Genomic DNA, 22,185 nt, shown 5'->3' with positions numbered 1-22,185 from the left:
AGACTATGGATCGCATATCCAAGAAAGGTCAAGGGATTAAGACCGCAGCTGCTTAGCCAAACTAATAATTCCTGGAAAGAGGACTCAGGCTTTTAGGAACAAGGTTACCGCTTCTAGGGATAAGGTTAATCAGATTATACCTTCCTTGAGAGGCGTGGTGAAATGTTTGAGGCCAGGGCGGACTGGAGGCAGTCTCTTTGTGGGTGGAACTGGCAAGTCCTCCGAGGTCTCCGTTTGTGGCAGCAGCGAAGTGTAGCAGACAGCTATGCGAGAGCCTGAGGTGATCTTAGTGACCAAGTTAAGTCTGCAGTATGTGAGTATTGAATGAAAGTCTAACCGGGTGTGGTGCGTTGTAGTAATCATTCCGTATTAGGGACTTAGGCGGAAGTTACGAGTGCAAGTGGTGACCGCGGAGGTCAAGTGGTCTATGGGTATTGGAAGTGTATTTACCTAATAGAGTATGTTAATATGTTATTATTTGTTTGAGTCTATTCTTTGTAATTAAATGACAAAACCCGACGGCCTTTAAATATCTTCCATCTGTCCCCTTATAGTGTTCCTGGTTTGGTTGGTGAGGGAATGTTAGGGAATTGGTAGACGACATATTTGGTGGCAGCGCAAACAGGTTTTGGAAGACTTTGAGAGATGAAGTTAGTGTGTTACTGGTTTAGTTGGTGAGGGAATGTTCGGGAAATGGTAGACGTCGGGTTGTGGTGAGAACGGTGGTTACTAGACGAAGGAAAGAAGGGTCAGGTGAGACCAGGTCAGAGGAGTTAGTTAATTAAAGGGACTAGGCCATTGTGGGGCACATGTGGGGTTTATTTCCTTCTTTCCAGATTCCTGCAACGAGAGACGGATAAGATGCAAGTCTGGATCACTGAAGCATCGGAAACCAAAACAAGTGCAGTGTTCGTAGTGCTGATTATACAGAGTGGCGAGGGAAACCAGCGCGGGTGAATGTGGGCCAGCGTGGGCCATGTGCGGGCTAAGCGATAGGTGGGCCAAGCGAGCCACACCATGGAGTTTGTTTTATATCGTCGGTATGGTGGTAATAGTGAGAAACTGTTGCTAAGGACAAATCAAGCGTGAAAACTACGTAATTTGGAGTCAATTAAATATCATGTAAATTGTAGATCAAATATTTTAAAGATAATTAAATATTACGTAAAGATTTGAGCGAGTTCCGGCGTTGTCAGACGTAGATACAGAAAATAGGCGCAGTGAATTATGGACGCCTGGGCATAGCGAGCGATGCGTAATATGCCGTCTGGGGTTCGACGTCTAGAGTAGCGTGGAGAGGTCCATGGAGATTTTTTGTAGGTGCAGGTAGCATTATGAAGAGTGTTACAGGGGGACACTGGGAGCCTGTCCCGTTCGTGGGGGTGTGTGGCGTCCAGAGGTGGCGACGAAGTGTGTACCGGCGTTTTGACGCCAAGTGTAGTGCATGGTTGTGTATTGGCGTTTGTACGCCGAGGTGTGTAGTGTAATGCACGTGTAGTGGCTTATTAAACGCCAACGTAATGCATAGTATTTACTGTAGTGAAATGTGCATGTTTTGACTGTTGATATTATGGATGTAGTATAGTGCATGACATTGTTGGCATTGTAGCGATTAGGTGTAGCATGTGTAGCATTACTGGTAATTGTAACGCCGGGTGTTGTGTTGATGGCATTGGGGACGCCGTGTGTTGTGTTGATGGCGTTGGGGACGCCGTGTGTTGTGTTGATGGCGTTGGGGACGCCGTGTGTTGTGTTGATGGCGTTGGGGACGCCGTGTGTTGTGTTGATGGCGTTGGGGACGCCAGGTGTTGTGTTGATATCGTTGGGGACGCCGTGTGTTGTGTTGATGGCGTTGGGGACGCCGTGTGTTGTGTTGATGGCGTTAGGGACGCCGAGTGTTGTGTTGATGGCGTTGGGGACGCCGGGTGTTGTGTTGATGGCGTTGGGGACGCCGTGTGTTGTGTTGATGGCGTTGGGGACGCCGTGTGTTGTGTTGATGGCGTTGGGGACGCAACTGGGTGGTGTAGTGTGGTGGCGTTTGGACGCCTGGTATGGAGTGTGGTGTTGTGGAGTATATAATGGCGCAGGGGCGCCAGGTAGTGGTCGGTAAGGTGAGTATTGGCGTAGCAAGGTCGGTGCGTTAGGACGCAGGAAGTGGTTGTGGGGATGTGTGGCGTTATAATGAGGTCATCAGTGGTTGGGATGACCAGAGGTGATGGTGTGTCGGAGTGGGTAAGTCTTATGGATAAGATGCAATGTGGATAATTGCAGGAGTTGGTGGCTGCAGTAGGCGAGCCAAGTCGATATATCTAGCAACACTCATAAAAGACTAACAAAAATTCATTATTTTCATTAAAATTTTCATTAATTAAGTCGGAGTGGGTAAGTCTTATGGATAAAATTACAAGGTAGAATTTCAAAATTTCAGGTGTTGGTAGTTGCAGTGGACGAGCCAGTGGCAGTATGATGCTTTAGTGACATTAGTTGTGGAATTATTTTAATGAGGTATTTATTGTGATAATGTATGTGCATGTATATACTGTATATTACCTCATCGGCACCATTACTGAGTGTTAGGCTTGAGAAGGTCCCCGGGATCATGTCACAGAGCTTCAGGTAGAGTAGAAGGGAAGCTATGAGGCTACACTCAGTAATTTTAGAAAAAAAGGGGGAGGAAATGAAGCCAACGTGACGTTATAGGCGAAATTCGCCCCCTGACATCAAAGCAGGGATAAGGGCCAGCTGCAATGGCTTTGCAGCTGCGCTCAGGCTATGTACAGGGAGAGAGTAAGGAGCCGAGGGGGTGTCATGTAATAATGGGATCGAGCCAGGGGGCTCCGAGGAAATATTTTGCAGGTACAGCGGTCGGGAAGGTGTGAATACAGGTGGACACACTCTGGGCAGATGGGCCTAGAGTAATGTGCTACAGCTGTGGTGAGCACAGCAAGGAAGGATGACCAGAGAGCTGTGAAGTATCTACATCGTTCTGGGGTTGGTGGCCTGGAACGAGACGGCAGGATAGATCCGAGGGGACATGACCCTGGGGTAGGAATCTCCGTTGCTCTGGGGGCCAGGATCACGTTAGCTCAGAGCAACGATGGGACATTGACAACATTCACCAGGCTGGACAGCCTGGGTTTTGTCTGGGTCATGGAGGATCTATGACCTAGCAACCATGGGACAAGAAGACAAGAGAAGTGATGCTGCCAATTGTGGAGGAGGCCAGGAAACATTGTGTGACCATTGTAAGTCCTTACAACCCTTACAGCCCTTATGTCAACAGTACAGGGCAAGATGTTAAATTGTTATTAACTTGTTACTAAGGATGAAGAACCTTAGATATATATGTGTTGTGTATATATTAATGACTACTGTCATTTCTGTTTAAGTGCCAGCATTCTGGTCCATGTAATTTTATGGTTATGTTTGTATGTAATTATATGTCAGCAGTTTAGGTATATGTGCATTGTTAGAGATGGGAAAAAATATTACAGACTATTTTACCTATGCTATGATGTGAATATAATGTACATGTTGTAGAAGTGTTGTGAGTCATGTCGGGGAAAATTGTAATTTAGTTCATCGTGTGCATGATGACTTTATTGGATGAATTTTTAGTTGTACATATATGGTGGGTGCATCCTCCAGGTCCTTGCACCAATGGAACCATTGCAATGACGCATATGGGGACATATGCGTGTTTAAGGAGGGGAGTGGTGTTGTAATCCACAAGTTAGTAGGGATTATTAGCTAGAGGATCATTACTACAACACTTAACGAATGATGATTGGAAGTACATGTTAAGTAGACAGACTATGGATCACATATCCAAGAAAGGTCAAGGGATTAAGACCGCAGCTGCTTAGCCAAACTAATAATTCCTGGAAAGAGGACTCAGGCTTTTAGGAACAAGGTTACCGCTTCTAGGGATAAGGTTAATCAGATTATACCTTCCTTGAGAGGCGTGGTGAAATGTTTGAGGCCAGGGCGGACTGGAGGCAGTCTCTTTGTGGGTGGAACTGGCAAGTCCTCCGAGGTCTCCGTTTGTGGCAGCAGCGAAGTGTAGCAGACAGCTATGCGAGAGCCTGAGGTGATCTTAGTGACCAAGTTAAGTCTGCAGTATGTGAGTATTGAATGAAAGACTAACCGGGTGTAGAGCGTTGTAGTAATCATTCTGTATTAGGGACTTCGGCGGAAGTTACGAGTGCAAGTGGTGACCGCGGAGGTCAAGTAGTCTATGGATATTGGAAGTGTATTTACCTAATAGAGTAAGTTAATCTGTTATTGTTTGTCAGAGTCTATTCTTTGTAAATAAATGACAAAACCCGACGTCCTTTAAATACCTTCCATATGTTCACTCATTGTGTTCCAGTACAAACCTAGTGGTACGCCTCAAGGGTCTGGTGTGTGTAGAAGTACACGGTGGTAGTAACGGTTGTTGAGGCAAGGTGTTATGAGTTGTGTAATCGCTGTGTTCGGAATGAACCGGGGTTCAGCGTCACGACAATATATGTCGTACCTAGTAGCCAGAACGCTCTTCTCAGCCTACTATGCAAGGCCCGATTTGCCTAATAAGCCAAGTTTTCATGAATTAATTGTTTTTCGACTACCTAACCTACCTAACCTAACCTAACCTAACTTTTTCGGCTACCTAACCTAACCTAACCTATAAAGATAGGTTAGGTTAGGTTAGGTAGGGTTGGTTAGGTTCGGTCATATATCTACGTTAATTTTAACTCCAATAAAAAAAATTGCCCTCATACATAATGAAATGGGTAGCTTTATCATTTCATAAGAAAAAAATTAGAGAAAATATATTAATTAAGGAAAACTTGGCTTATTAGGCAAATCAGGCCTTGCATAGTAGGCTGAGAAGTGCGTTCTGGCTACTAGGTACGACATATATATATATATATATATATATATATATATATATATATATATATATATATATATATATATATATATATATATATATATATATATATATATATATATATATATATATATATATATATATATATATATATATATATATATATATATATATATATATATATATATATATATATATATATATATATATATATATATATATATATATATATATATATATATATATATATATATATATATATATATATATATATATATATATATATATATATATATATATATATATATATATATATATATATATATATATATATATATATATATATATATATATATGGGGGTACCACCTCTGGTGCAATTATAGGGACCCACAGCCTCAGAGAAGGGAACACAGAGCATTCAGGGAAAACTTATCATTTAACTCTGAATACGAGAGAGTGTTTGCTTCTCCTACCACCCACCTTTTTTTATTATGGTGTACACTTTATTATGCAAGGTTATACAGTTACATATCTGATTTTATACAAAAAATGAACATTAAGAGGACACAAGAAAAAGTTCGCTTCCTAGAGGCTGTAGATTTCCTCGAACTCGTCCGACGCCGGGCAGGAACCGAGGATGCAGCGGGCATTTCCCCTCTGGACCGCGACACTGAGGCGCTGAAAGAGAAAACCTGCCACTCTAGGGTGTCTTGTGGTGTCAATGAGCTTGGAAACAAGATCCTTAAGAAACCTTCTTGTACTCTCACCCCATGGGCCTAGGGTCTCAGACCTTGTTGAAACGAAGTTGTACCGATGTTCTAATTGCCTGTACTTGACTGACTTGTCTTTCTCTGTGTGTCGCCGCAGCTCCTGCTGTGCCAGCAGAGAGGTTGATGTATGTGGTTGGCAGGGTGGATACACAAATATAGTCCCATTCCAACTGCCTGCCACCCTTCCACGGACGCAGTGTAATTCTGTCTGGTCGGTCGGCAAAGCTAACAGAGTCATGGGTCAGTAGGTTGTGGGGCTCTCTCCGCTGGACACTGAGCAGAGGCAAGGCTTCTTTTAATGATGTCATTGACTTCGTCGTGTCTAGTGTGCCAACCACCCGATTTTCCACAGTGCAGGCCATGCAATCCATATTCGTCAGCATCTGCCTCGCCGCATATACACCTATGAACAGTGTGGATAGGAGCAGCAAGGCGGAGAGCGACTGCAATACGGAACTCCTGCGGATCAAGACGTGTGCCTGTCACAGACATGGGGACTGCCAAAAGGAAGTTCCCTGCATGGAGAGCCTGCACAGCTGTGAGGCGTGCACGATCACTGGGGGTTGTTGCTGCCTCCAGAAAGCTGTGGCTTCTTTGTCTACAATGGGGCTGTCCCAACTGGATTGTTTCTTGGCTTTCGGCATGGCTGGTCTGAGTGCTGGGTCTGCCATGGCACCCCATTTTGTGTCGCATTCCGTGTAGTGGGGTCCTGTATCCCCGCTGCATCACTCAGGGTGTCAGGTAGTATTTCCTTAACCAGGTCATATGATGCAGAGGAGGAAGACAGGAAGGCTGGGACAGCAATGTGGGTGGTGGTGTGGACAACCAAGCCACCGAGCCTGACAGGAAGAGCGGCTTGTTTCCATTGGCATTCGTTGAGGGAGAGGTTAACAACTTTTTCCAACATGGTCTCCAGTAGGAGGTCATACTCTCCAAGCTTTCGGTTGTCGTAAGATGGGACGCACCTCAGAAAGTAGGTTATCCTCGGAAGGAATAGGTATTTGGTGAGGAGATAAAAAGCATCGTGGGCATCGATGTCACCTATTTTGTCTTCCGTCCTCCTAAGGTCTGCGATTTTCTTGTCAAGGATCTCCTCAATGGCGTTAGACCCAAGGGAGGCTCCAAGGAGGGTGCCGTTCTCGGCCCTAATGCAACCCGTTCTCGCACTTGCTTATATCAATATTGGCTTATTTAATAAGTGCATATGCGAGATACTAATTGTAAATATTTTAGTTTACCTTGAAAACCTTCATAGAAAACACTGACCTCACCTAACCTTCTTAGTATGTTAAGATAAGCATCTTATTGCTTTTTATTTACATTTATTACTTAACCTATCAACGGTATAGGTTAAGTAATAATTGTAATTAAGAAGCAATAAGATGCTTATCTTAACATACTCAGAAGGTTAGGTAAGGTCGGTGTTTTCTATGAAGCTTTTCAAGGTAAACTAAAATATTTACAATCAATTAGTATGTCACATATGCATTTATTAAATAAGCCAATATTGACTATAAGCAAGTGCGAGAACGGGTTGCCCTAATGACATGGGCTCCAGGCAAGGCAGACCTTATACTAGCTACGATGTCTGGGTTGAAGGAGACTACTTCACACTTGAAAGGGGTTCAGGACGAGACCCAGGCTTACTTCTTGCTCCCTTATATACCTGATATCTGCTAAGAGGTGGTCTACGGTGCCAGCTATAGTGCCATCATCTAAAAACCAGATGTTGAACTCGCTAGACAAGCTTTCGGTGATTTCTTTTAAGACTAAGCAGAAAAGAAGGGGAGCAAGAGGATCACCTTGCTGAACACCTTCACATAATCTGATTTCATGTTCACCAAAGAGCAGTTTTGACTCACCACTGTAGCACGACAGTATGAACGGGTAGAGGGGCCGGAATTGGCGATGTACCGCAGAAAGTACTGCATCTCTTCTGACCATGTTGAAGGCATTCTTAAAGTCCAGTTTGAGCAGGGCCTTTTCATCAGAAATGTTGGTGATGTATGCTCGTGCTGCATGGGGACCCGCTTCACAGCCTTGGGGGATTCCAAATCCTAGCTGAATTAGTTTCAGCAATTCAGCCACTTGCTGGTTGACAAGCCTCGTAGCAGCCTTGGCAATCAGGCGTCGGAGAGTGTTGCCAACAGCGATTGGCCTGATTCCTTCGTCCTTTTTTTTTTAGAGCACAGAGGGAGGCACCAAAAAAGAGGGGCTTGATGACCTCAGGTATATCACCAGCCAGGCACATGTTGACGAACCTTGTGAGTTCCATAAGAAGATCTTGTACAGCATCACCAACTGCAGGATTTAACATGTGCTTGATGTGTTGAGGTTTTAACCTTGTAAAGCCGCCTGCTGACCCAGGTGAAAAAGAAAGGCCTGCTATGTAGACCTTAGATTCACCAACAGTTAATGGGTCTGAAATGGTGTCGGCTGATGGCGAAACAAAGTTGTCGCCTTGAGGGGCTCTGGGTGGGTGCTTGCTTTGTAGGGCCCGTGCTGTGGCTGAGTTTCAAGGAGCAATTTTCTCGTCACTGGTGAGGACTCTAATAGCACTTGCGGTATTTCCTTCTTTAATTTTCTTGGTGATTTGTGCTCAATTTTGTACGTTCCCGGTATGTTGTTGTTACCATTTCTGCGGTGGGTGTGTTTTGCTCGGAGAGGCAGGCGAACTAGGTTGTCCCCCCTTGGGTATTCATTTATTGCCCTCAGGACCGAGGAAGCCAATGATTTGTCCCTCCTTGGAGGGACGGTGAGGCATACATTGCCAAACAAAAGGACATTATGCCACGCTTGAATGTTTTCCGTGGCATCATTGACCCTTTTCAGAAGATTACAGAGTTTGGCTGCTGCATTTGGGCGGGTTGCTTTTGGGATGTGTGGTAATGTTCAAGCAGACGTCGCTATGATTGCTTGGGTGAGGTTTTCAGATGAGATTAGGTTAATGGGAGTCTCTTCCATAACTGTTAATGGCAGCTGGCCATTGCTTCCCTTTGGAAGCTGGTGGGAACCACTGCATCTTACCTCGTTGACGGTGTGAAAGCGGACAACACCACCGTTGGAGTTTATAGCGGTGTTTTTGTTGCATACTCGGCAAAAACCTCTTTTAGGAGTAGTTGTTGGCACCTCAAGACTTGTGGAGTCCTGCCCGACCGCTGGGACCCCTTCCATTTCAACTCGGTTGGGAAAGGTAAAACTTTCTGTGAACTGTGAACTGTGAACTGTGAACTTGCTGTGAACTTTCTGTAAACTGTGCATTGTTCTATAGAGGGGGGCAAACACCCTGGGTCATGGCCAAGCCACTGCCAACAACTGGGTGTGGAGGCATCAACTGGGTGTGGAGGCCGCGGCTGGGTGTGGAGGCATCAACTGGGTGTGGAGGCATCAACTGGGTGTGAAGGCCGCGGCTGGGTGTGGAGGCATCAACTGGGTGTAGAGGCATCAACTGGGTGTAGTGGCATCAACTGGGTGTGGAGGCATCAGCTGGGTGTGGAGGCCGCGGCGGGGTGTGGAGGCCGCGGCGGGGTGTGGGGGCCGGTGGGGCGAGGGTCACCTCAGGTAGTGAGATGCGAGGTGGATAAGGTCGGTTTGGGGGGGAGGCGTAGTATCGAGTGGGCTATACACCTGACACACAATATACATTCATATATATGTACACCAGGGTATGTATGACACTGAGAATATGGGGTTGGCACTGTGTTATGTGTATGACACTATAAACTGGGGTTGATACTTTGTGGTGTGTATGGTACTGAGTATCGGAGTTGGCACTTTGAGATGTATATATCACTATGGCACTATGACACTATACACACATGGTATTCACTTTGTATGTCGGGGCCGCAAAGTATACACTAAACAAGGAGAAATTATTCACTATCATTCACTGAGCTCACAAGGGAGGTGGTGTGGTGGTGAGGGGAGTTTGAAATGCGGCCACTACCAGCCTTCTCCGGCTTGACGGGTGAGCGTGAGCGGGTGTTCTTAGTGACGTCTTACTCTAAGGTTCACTTTCCCTCACGCGCCTCCCTCCTCTCCCGCCCCGGCCGTTAAGGTGGGAGGCCTCCCTCGCTGGCACTGTTGCTGGTGAGTTCAAGCTTAGAAAGTCGGAGAAAGCCGGAGAAATTTGTAAAATACCGTTGACTGGGACGATGGAGGGACTTCACACGCTGAAGATGTCTTCTAATGATGTTCACATATGTCCTGACCAACTCCTCACCTGCTTGGCCTCACTGTTTTGTGATAAAGTATGAAGGTAGCCCGGAGCTCCACGGTGCGTCCGGTCTCCACGGTACCCCATGTGATTACATATATATTTATATAAATATATATATATATATATATATATATATATATATATATATATATATATATATATATATATATATATATATATATATATATATATATATATATATTCATATAAATATATATATATATATATATATATATATATATATATATATATATATATATATATATATATATATATATATATATATATATATATATAATGTTATTAAATATGACCGAAAAATTCAGATTAATAATTCTAACACGAATTTTCTCAACATTTCTTATGTTTCTTTTCACTGTCAATGGTAATTGAAAAATCAATTCTCCAAAGTTAATTTTCATTTCTAGTCTGATGCGACACTTGAACGCGTTTCGTAATAACTTATTACATTTTCAAAGACTTTAGTTTACACACACACAACTATAACCTGCAAACACTAAACAGAGTTCTACTATGGTATCATCTAAACAGCTTTCATCTTATATACCCGCATTTGGGTGAGGTGATATGTTACAACAGTTTTGAATGAGGTGAACAAAACTTTCAACACAAGATAGAGCAAACTTTCAACACAAGACAGAACACGGTGCAATGGGTATAAATTGGGTAAATTAAAGAGAAGAATGGAAGTAACTGCAAAGGGCCTATTGGCCCATATTTCTTGATGCGTCTATATTGGTGCGGAATCTTGAAGTGGGTAGAATATAGTTGTCCATTAATTGGCTGTTGATTGCTGGTGTTGACCTCTTGATGTGTAGTGCCTCGCAGATGCCAAGCCGCCTGCTATCGCTGTATCTATCGATGATTTATGTGTTTGTTAAGGCTTCTCTGGTGATCATCTGGTTGTGGGAAGAGATTATATGTTCCTTAATGGAGCCCTGTTACTTATGCATCGTTAATCGCCTGGAAAGAGATGTTGTTGTCTTGTCTATATACTGAGTTCTTTGAGGCTTACAGTCCCCAAGTGGGCATTTGAAGACATAGACGACGTTGGTCTCTTTTGAAGCGTTCTGCTTTGTGTCTGGAGAGCAAGTAGATGGGGACGTTGCAAGTAGATGTATAAACAAGTAGATGGGGCCGCCATAGGTTCTCCCCTAGGTGTCCTATTTGCGAAATTCTACATGGGTACCTTCGAACAATAGGTCTTAGTCGACATGAACTTGAAACCGGCCATATACTGCAGGTATGTTGACGACATTTTTACACAGGTACCTGATGTCAGACATCTGCAGGAGCTGAAGGAGGCATTTAAGCGGAATTCTGTGTTGCGTTTTACTTACGAGATGGAGAAGGATGGGAAGCTGCCCTTTCTAGATGTAACAGTCATGGAAAGGAGCGGAGGTTTCCACACTGCAGTCTACACTACGGAAACAAACATAGGAATGTGCCTCAATGCCAACAGTGACTGCCCAGACAGGTACAAGAGGAGTGTTGTTAACGCTTATGTCGACCGTGCTCTCAGCCACAGCTCAGGATGGAAGCAAGTCGACGAAGAACTCTGTTGGGTAAGGCAGGTCCTAGTCAACAACGGCTTCTCCAATGGTTTCGTTGAAGACATTATAAGAAGGAAAGTGAAACGCCATGCAACCTCTGAAGAGACAACTAACACAACACCTGTACCCCCTATTAGACTGTTTTACAAGAACTTCTTTTCCACAGCTCATAAAACGGAGGAAAGGGTCCTGAAAGATATTGTTAATAGGAACGTTATCCCTACAGACAAAAATCAGAGGATACAACTGACGATTTACTATAAAACCAGAAAAACGGCCAGCCTACTCATGAGAAACTCTCCAGACACAAAGTCTGGATATATATATATATATATATATATATATATATATATATATATATATATATATATATATATATATATATATATATATATATATATATATATATATATATATATATATATATATATATATATATATATATATATATATATATATAACTAACTGAAAACTCACACCCCAGAAGTGACTCGAACCCATACTCCCAGGAGCAACGCAACTGGTATGTACAAGACGCCTTAATCCACTTGACCATCACGACCGGACATAATGAGGTGATAGCCGAGGCTATCACGGCTATCACACGTGTTCCTCACGTGTGCCCCAAAGAATGAGGTGATTTGGTAAAATGCTATGCCCAAGATTACTATCCGAGTGCCGGCGGTGGGGTGGTTCAAATAGCCTCGGCTATCACCTCATTATGTCCGGTCGTGATGGTCAAGTGGATTAAGGCGTCTTGTACATACCAGTTGCGTTGCTCCTGGGAGTATGGGTTCGAGTCACTTCTGGGGTGTGAGTTTTCAGTTGCATATTGTCCTGGGGACCATTCAGGCTTGTTCGCATTTGTGTTCCTCACGTGTGCCCCAAAGAATGAGGTGATTTGGTAAAATGCTATGCCCAAGATTACTATCCGAGTGCCGGCGGTGGGGTGGTTCAAATAGCCTCGGCTATCACCTCATTATGTCCGGTCGTGATGGTCAAGTGGATTAAGGCGTCTTGTACATACCAGTTGCGTTGCTCCTGGGAGTATGGGTTCGAGTCACCTCTGGGGTGTGAGTTTTCAGTTGCATATTGTCCTGGGGACCATTCAGGCTTGTTCGCATTTGTGTTCCTCACGTGTGCCCCAAAGAATGAGGTGATTTGGTAAAATGCTATGCCCAAGATTACTATCCGAGTGCCGGCGGTGGGGTGGTTCAAATAGCCTCGGCTATCACCTCATTATGTCCGGTCGTGATGGTCAAGTGGATTAAGGCGTCTTGTACATACCAGTTGCGTTGCTCCTGGGAGTATGGGTTCGAGTCACTTCTGGGGTGTGAGTTTTCAGTTGCATATTGTCCTGGGGACCATTCAGGCTTGTTCGCATTTGTGTTCCTCACGTGTGCCCCAAAGAATGAGGTGATTTGGTAAAATGCTATGCCCAAGATTACTATCCGAGTGCCGGTGGTGGGGTGGTTCAAATAGCCTCGGCTATCACCTCATTATGTCCGGTCGTGATGGTCAAGTGGATTAAGGCGTCTTGTACATACCAGTTGCGTTGCTCCTGGGAGTATGGGTTCGAGTCACTTCTGGGGTGTGAGTTTTCAGTTGCATATTGTCCTGGGGACCATTCAGGCTTGTTCGCATATATATATATATATATATATATATATATATATATATATATATATATATATATATATATATATATATATATATATATATATGTCGTACCTAGTAGCCAGAACGTACTTCTCAGCCTACTATGCAAGGCCCGATTTGCCAAATAAGCAAAGTTTTCATGAATAAATTATTTTTCGACTACCTAACCTACCTAACCTAACCTAACCTAACTTTTTCGGCTACCTAACCTAACCTAACCTATAAAGATAGGTTAGGTTAGGTTACGTAGGGTTGGTTAGGTTCGGTCATATATCTACGTTAATTTTAACTCCAATAAAAAAAAATTGATCTCATACATAATGAAATGGGTAGCTTTATCAGTTCATAAGAAAAAAACTTGAGAAAATATATTAATTCAGGGAAACTTGGCTTATTAGGCAAATCGGGCCTTGCATAGTAGGCTGAGAAGTGCGTTCTGGCTACTAGGTACGACATATATATATATATATATATATATATATATATATATATATATATATATATATATATATATATATATATATATATATATATATATTTATGTATATATATATATACATGTATATATATATATATATATATATATATATATATATATATATATATATATATATATATATATATATATATATATATATATATATATATATATAATGTCGGTTACAGAAGGGTTCGTAGCATTGCACCAGGCGTTCGGGGATATTCTTAACCCAGCCCGGAGAATGATGTGGTGCTCCAGCACCAGGGAGGGATAAGTCTCAACCCCCTGTTGGAAATCCTACACACATGTTAACATACTATAGTTAGCCATTTCCGAATATGAGGAAAATGGGAGATTCAGTGTCGTTATCACAATAGACCCATATTCACAACACGTATATAATAAACTCCAATTATTCTTTTTAACTACAGTCTAGTGTTTAAACTTATTAAAAAAAAATTCACTAGAACTGGATATATTATAATTAGCAATAAAAATACACTACAGACTTCCTTGCTATTGTTACATAAACCTTGTCCTTAAGACAGAGTAGGAACCAACAGAGTATTGGAACGCAACCTCAGGGAAGGAGGCTGGCAGTCACGCTCTGGCTCAGACACAGAAACAAAACAAAGAGGGCTCCTCACGACAAGCACAACTTGTCAATGGATCCACAACGATCCGACCAACCCTCAATAACAAAGAGAAGAGCTTAGTTCCCGACTCCCATTACATCTTTTATTGGTAGTGATCACTATTAAATATAGGATAGGTAGTTGGTTAAGCTGCAGACGAAGCCCACAACAAAGTGAGTAGTGTTTTACTCAGCACTACACACACACAAATAATTCATGTCAAACCTGTACTTTATATGTTAATGGAACCGTTATTAATCCCATTCTTTGGTAGGTAAGTTTGTGAGTTGAAGATAATGAGGTGAGCTGGCCAACATAACTTGTGATGTTCTTGCTTACCCTAGCTGTTCCACAGACGCCACCTGAGTGCCAGCCCCCATTTTACAACTGGACCACATGTAGCCACACTCTAACAGCTATCACACTGCCTAATCAGGCCATACCTACATCATGGCTAAGATCTCACATTTGTACTAACCCATGTTTACTATAAGATTGAGTAGTACTAACCATACTGTAGATTAATTACCACCATATGTGGTATAATTTATATTATAATAAGGTAAATGTTTATAGCTTATTATATGATCACCCATTGTTGTATAAGGTGTAAACGTCCCTCCAACTATGTGCAGGTAAATTCTGGCAGGCTGAATCAAATATACAGTCCACTTAGAATCATAATCATCAATATTGAAGTGATAAAAAATAGAAAATAAATGTTCACAAAGAATAAAAACAAATAATTGCTTGCTAGGATTATCCAACACCCCCACCCAGAGCACGGAGGGGTGCTCCTGGCCCAGGACGGGGTAACAACGACGACAACAACAAACACTTCACTCTCGCATCACAACATCAACAACACGGGTACATCAACAACAGCACTATAACAACACATCATCAACAACAAGGGAACATCATCAACAACAACAACATCAACAAAGGAACATCAACCACAACAACAACAACAACAAGAGCCGGCATGACAACATTTGAGAGGATTCCCATGAACAAAACAGGAAAATTTTTCCGAGATATTATCTTACACGCCACACAAGGTGGTATTGTTGACCTTTGTGGACGCCTGCTGGTAGATACTGGGGGAGGGTGGGGAGGGCCCGCGGTGGGGAGGGTCGGCGGTGGGGAGGGCCGGCGGTGGGGAGGGTCGGCGGTGGGGAGGGCCGGCGGTGGGGAGGGTCGGCGGTGGGGTGGGTCGGCGGTGGGGAGGAGATAGGGAGGGAGGAGACAGGGAGGGAGGAGACAGGGTGGGAGGAGACAGGGAGGGAAGAGACAGGGTGGGAGGATACAGGGAGGGAAGAGACAGGGTGGGAGGAGACAGGGTGGGAGGAGAAAGGGTGGGAGGAAACAGGGTGGGAGAAGACAGGGTGGGAGGAGACAGGGAGGGAGGAGACAGGGTGGGAGGAGACAGGGAGGGAGTAGACAGGGTGGGAGGAGACAGGGAGGGAAGAGACAGGGTGGGAGGAGACAGGGTGGGAGGAGACACGGTGGGAGGAGACAGGGTGGGAGGAGACAGGGGGGAGACACGGTGGGAGGAGACAGGGTGGGAGGAGACAAGGTGGGAGGAGACAGGGAGGGAGGAGACAGGGTAGGAGGAGACAGGGTGGGAGGAGACAGGGGTGGGAGGAGACAAGGTGGGAGGAGACAGGGAGGGAGGAGACAGTGTGGGAGGAGACAGGGGTGGGAGGAGACAGGGTGGGAGGAGACAGGGTGGGAGGAGCCTGGGTGGGAGATGTATATAAGAACTGCTGCCTAGTTTTTTCCGACACTGTTGGCCACACCATCGTTAGCTGTTGTCTGCTGCTGCTTCTGCTGCTGTTGTCTGCTGCTGCTGCTGCTGCTGTTGTCTGCTGCTGCTGTTGTCTGCTGCTGCTGTCGGTCTCTGCTGCTGCCGTTGTCTGCTTGTCTTGTTCTCTCGTCGATACAGTTGTGAGGTAATTATACATGGCTTGTACACGATCAGTTGCCGGAGTATTTGGCCATATTCTACCCCCCGCCCTCACCATATTCTACCACCACCATATTCTACCACCACCATATTCTACCACCACCATATTCTACCCCACCATATTCTACCACCACCATATTCTACCACCACCATATTCTACCCCACCATATTCTACCACCACCATATTCTACCACCACCATATTTTTCCTCCACCATATTCTACCCCCACAATATTCTACCACCACCATATTCTACCACCACCATATTCTACCACCACCATATTCTACGCCACATATTCTCCCAGAACCATATTCTACCACCACCACCATATTCTACCACCACTATATTCTACCAACACCATATTCTACCTCTACCATATTCTACCCCTACAATATTCTACCACTACAATATTTTTCCACCACCATATTCTACCAACACAATATTCTACCACCACCATATTATACCACCACCATATTCTACCACTACTATTTTCTACCTCCACCACCATATTCTACCAGCACCATATTCTACCACCACCACCATATTTTACCACCACCATATTCTACCCCCACAATATTCTACCTCCACAATATTCTACCCCCACAATATTCTACCTCCACAATATTCTACCCCCACAATATTCTACCTCCACAATATTCTACCCCCACCATATTCTACCTCCACCATATTCTAACCCCACAATATTCTACCTCCACAATATTCTACCCCCACCATATTCTACCTCCACAATATTCTACCCCCACCATATTCTGCCACCACCATATTCTACCACCACCATATTCTACCACCACTATATTCTCCCTCCACCATATTCTACCCCCACAATATTCTTCCACCACCATATTCTACCACCACAATATTCTACCACCACCATATTCTACCCCCACAATATTCTACCCTCACAATATTCTAACCCCACAATAATCTACCACCTCCATTTTCTACCCCTCACAATATTCTACCACCACAATATTCTACCACCATCATATTCTACTATCACAATATTCTACCACCATCAAATTTTACCACCACCATATTTTACCACCACCATATACTACCACCACCATATTCAACCACCACCATATTCTACCACCACCATATTCTACCACCACCATATTCTACCGCCCACAATATTCTACCACCACCATATTCTGTCACCACCAAATTCTACCACCACCATATTCTGTCACCACCATATTCTACCCCCCACAATATTCTACGTCCACCATATTCTACCACCACCATATTCTACCACCACCATATTCTGCCACCACAATATTATACCACCACCATATTCTACCCCCCACAATATTCTACCTCCACCATATTCTACCACCACCATATTCTACCACCACCATATTCTACCCCCACAATATTCTACCTCCACCATATTCTACCACCACCATATTCTACCACCACTATATTCTGCCAACACCATATTCAACCACCACCATATTCTACCACCACCATATTCTACCATCACCATATTCTACCACCACCATATTCTACCACCACCATATTCTACCGTCACCATATTCTACCACCACCATATTCTGCCACCACAATATTATACCACCACCATATTCTACCCCCCACAATATTCTACCACCACCATATTCTACCACCACCATATTCTACCACCACCATATTCTACCACCACCATATTCTACCACCACAATATCCTACCACCACCATATTCTACCACCACAATATTCTGCCACCACAATATTCTACCACCACAATATTCTGCCACCACAATATTCTACCACCACCATATTCTGCCACCACCATATTCCACCACCACCATATTCTACCACCACAATATTCTACCACAACCATATTCTACCACCACCATATTCTACCACCACCATATTCTACCACCACCATATTCTACCGCCCACAATATTCTACCACCACCATATTCTGTCACCACCATATTCTACCACCACCATATTCTACCCGCAACCATATTCTACCACCACCATATTCTGTCACCACCATATTCTACCCCCCACAATATTCTACCTCCACCATATTCTACCACCACCATATTCTACCACCACCATATTCTGCCACCACAATATTCTACCACCACCATATTCTACCCCCACAATATTCTACCTCCACCATATTCTACCACCACCATATTCTACCACCACCATATTCTACCCCCACAATATTCTACCTCCACCATATTTTACCACCACCATATTCTACCACCACCATATTCTGCCAACACCATATTCAACCACCACCATATTCTACCACCACCATATTCTACCACCACAATATTCTACCACTACCATATTCTACCACCACTATATTCTACCACCACCATATTCTACCACCACCATATTCTACCACAACCATATTCTACCCCCCACAATATCCTACCACCACCATATTCTACCACCACCATATTCTACCACCACCATATTCTACCACCACCATATTCTACCACCACAATATCCTACCACCACCATATTCTACAACCACAATATTCTGCCACCACAATATTCTACCACCACAATATTCTGCCACCACCATATTCTGCCACCACCATATTCTACCACCACAATATTCTGCCACCACAATATTCTACCACCACCATATTCTGCCACCACCATATTCTGCCACCACCATATTCTACCACCACCATATTCTGCCACCACCATATTCTATCACCACAATATTCTGCCACCACAATATTCTACCACCACCATATTCTGCCACCACCATATTCTACCACCACAATATTCTACCACCACCATATTCTGCCACCACCATATTCTGCCACCACAATATTCTACCACCACCATATTCTACCACCACCATATTCTACCACAACCATATTCTACCACCACCATATTCTGCCACCACCATATTCTACCCCCCACAATATTCTACCTCCACCATATTCTACCACCACAATATTCTACCACAACCATATTCTACCACCACCATATTCTACCACCACCATATTCTACCACCACCATATTCTGCCACCACCATATTCTACCACCACCATATTCTACCACCACCATATTCTACCACCACAATATTCTGCCACCACAATATTCTACCACCACCATTTTCTACCACCACCATATTCTACCACCACCATATTCTACCACCACCATATTCTGCCACCACCATATTCTACCACCACCATATTCTACCACCACCATATTCTACCACCATGATATTCTGTCACCACCATATTCTGCTACCACCATATTCTACCACCACAATATTCTACAACCACCATATTCTGCCACCACTATATTCTGCCACCACCATATTCTACCACCACCATATTCTGCCACCACAATATTCTACCACAACCATATTCTACCACCACCATATTCTGCTACCACCATATTCTACCACCACCATATTCTACCACCACAATATTCTACCACAACCATATTCTACCACCACCATATTCTGCCACCACCATATTCTACCACCACCATATTCTGCCACCACCATATTCTAACACAACCATATTCTATCACCACCATATTCTACCACCACAATATTCTGCCTCCACAATATTCTACCACCACCATATTCTACCACCACCATATTCTACCACAACCATATTCTACCACCACCATATTCTACCACCACCATATCCTACCACCACCATATTCTACCACCGCAATATCCTACCACCACCATATTATACCACCACAATATTCTGCCACCACAATATTCTACCACCACAATATTCTACCACCACAATATTCTACCACCACCATATTCTACCACCACCATATTCTACCAAACCATATTCTACGACCACAATATTCTACCACCACAATATTCTGCCACCACAATATTCTACCACCACCATATTCTACCACCACAATATTCTACCACCACTATATTCTACCACCACCATATTCTACCACCACAATATTCTACCACCACAATATTCTACCACCACAATATTCTGCCACCACAATATTCTACCACCACCATATTCTACCACCACAATATTCTACCACCACTATATTCTACCACCACCATATTCTACCACCACAATATTCTACCACCACAATATTCTACCACCACCATTTTCTACCACCATAATATTCTACCACCACAATATTCTACCACCACAATACTCTGCCACCACAATATTCTACCACCACCATATTCTACCACCACAATATTCTACCACTACAATATTCTGCCACCACAATATTCTACCACCACCATATTCTACCACCACCATATTCTACCACCACAATATTCTACCTCCACAATATTCTGCCACCACAATATTCTACCACCACCATATTCTACCACCACCATATTCTACCACCACCATATTCTACCACCACCATATTCTACCACCACCATATTCTACCACCACAATATTCTACCACCACCATATTATTGGGAGCAGCGCCAAGTATTAAGTTGAACAGGAAATAGTGTTTAAAAATAATCAGCGGTGCAGGCTGGGGACGCCAGGCTGTGGAGGCCAGGCTGTGGAGGCCAGGCTGTGGAGGCCAGGCTGGGGAGGCCAGGCTGTGGAGGCCAGGCTGTGGAGGCCAGGCTGTGGAGGCCAGGCTGTGGAGGCCAAGCTTGGGAGGACAGGCTGGGGACGCAAGGCTGTGGAGGCTAGGCTGGGGACGCCAGGCTGGGGACGCCAGGCTGGGGAGGCCAGACTGTGGAGGCCAGGCTGTGGAGGCCAGGCTGTGGAGGCCAGGCTGTGGAGGCCAGGCTGTGGAGGCCAGGCTGTGGAGGCCAAGCTTGGGAGGACAGGCTGGGGACGCAAGGCTGTGGAGGCCAGGCTGGGGACGCCAGGCTGGGGACGCCAGGCTGTGGAGGCCAGGCTGGGGACGCCAGGCTGTGGAGGCCAGTCTGTGGAGGCCAGGCTGGGGACGCCAGGCTGTGGAGGCCAGGCTGGGAACGACAGGCTGTGGAGGCCAGGCTGTGGAGGCCAGGCTGTGGAGGCCAGGCTGTGGAGGCCAGGCTGTGGAGGCCAGGCTGTGGAGGCCAGGCTGGGGTGAACATGCTGGGGTGATCAGGCTGTGGAGGCCAGGCTGTGGAGGCCAGGCTGTGGAGGCCAGGCTGGGGTGAACAGGCTGGGGTGGTCAGGCTGTGGAGGCCAGGCTGTGGAGGCCAAGCTTGGGAGGACAGGCTGGGGAGACCAGGCTTGGGAGGACAGGCTGGGGAGGACAGGCTGGGGAGTCCAGGCTGGGGAGGCCAAACTTGGGAGGCCAGGCTGGGGAGGCCAGGCTGGGGAGGCAAGGCTGGGGAGGCCAAGCTTGGGAGGACAGGCTGGGGAGGCCAAGCTTGGGAGGACAGGCTGGGGAGGCCAGGCTGGGGAGGCCAAGCTTGGGAGGACAGGCTGGGGAGGCCAGGCTTGGGAGGCCAGGCTTGGGAGGACAGGCGGGGGAGGCCAAGCTTGGGAGGACAGGCTGGGGAGGCCAAACTTGGGAGGACAGGCTGGGGAGGACAGGCAGGGGAGGCCAGGCTGGGGAGCCCAGGCTTGGGAGGACAGGCTGGGGAGGACAGGCTGGGGAGTCCAGGCTGGGGAGGCCAAACTTGGTAGGACAGGCTGGGGAGGACAGGCAGGGGAGGCCAGGCTGGTGAGGCCAGGCTGGGGAGGACAGGCTGGGGAGGCCAAACTTGGGAGGACAGGCGGGGGAGGCCAAGCTTGGGAGGACAGGCTGGCTAGGCCAGGCTGGGGAGGACAGTCTGGGGAGGAGAGGCAGGGGTGGCCAGGAGTAGTAGGGGGTAAGAGCCACAGACGATTTTTTTTTTTTGGCCAGAGGACCCCTGTGGACTGTACAGTCCACAGACGATTTTTTTTTTTGGCCAGAGGACCCCTGTGGACTGTACAGTCCACAGACGATTTTTTTTTTCAGGTCAAATATCGTGTGTAGCATGTCGGGGTTTTCAGGTGAATTTGGGGAGTCACAGATTTGGAATTAAGGATTTCTTAAGAGTGAGTAATTTC

General features: G+C 45.2%; 1 protein-coding gene across 1 annotated transcript in view; it reads left to right on the top strand.

Annotated features, from left to right (window-relative positions):
- Positions 1 to 16,006: 16,006 nt before the first annotated feature.
- Positions 16,007 to 22,185, top strand: part of LOC123750862 (leukocyte elastase inhibitor-like) — a 63,862-nt gene continuing 57,683 nt past the window's right edge. The window contains exon 1 of the mRNA XM_069323890.1: positions 16,007 to 16,170. The gene's annotated coding sequence lies outside the window, so the exon portion shown is untranslated. The remainder of the gene's footprint in view (positions 16,171 to 22,185) is intronic.

This window comes from Procambarus clarkii, chromosome 13 (assembly GCF_040958095.1).
Source record: "Procambarus clarkii isolate CNS0578487 chromosome 13, FALCON_Pclarkii_2.0, whole genome shotgun sequence".
Classification (NCBI taxonomy): domain Eukaryota; kingdom Metazoa; phylum Arthropoda; class Malacostraca; order Decapoda; family Cambaridae; genus Procambarus; species Procambarus clarkii.
Note: the sequence above shows the minus strand (reverse complement) of the source record. Positions and strands in the feature narration are given on the sequence as shown.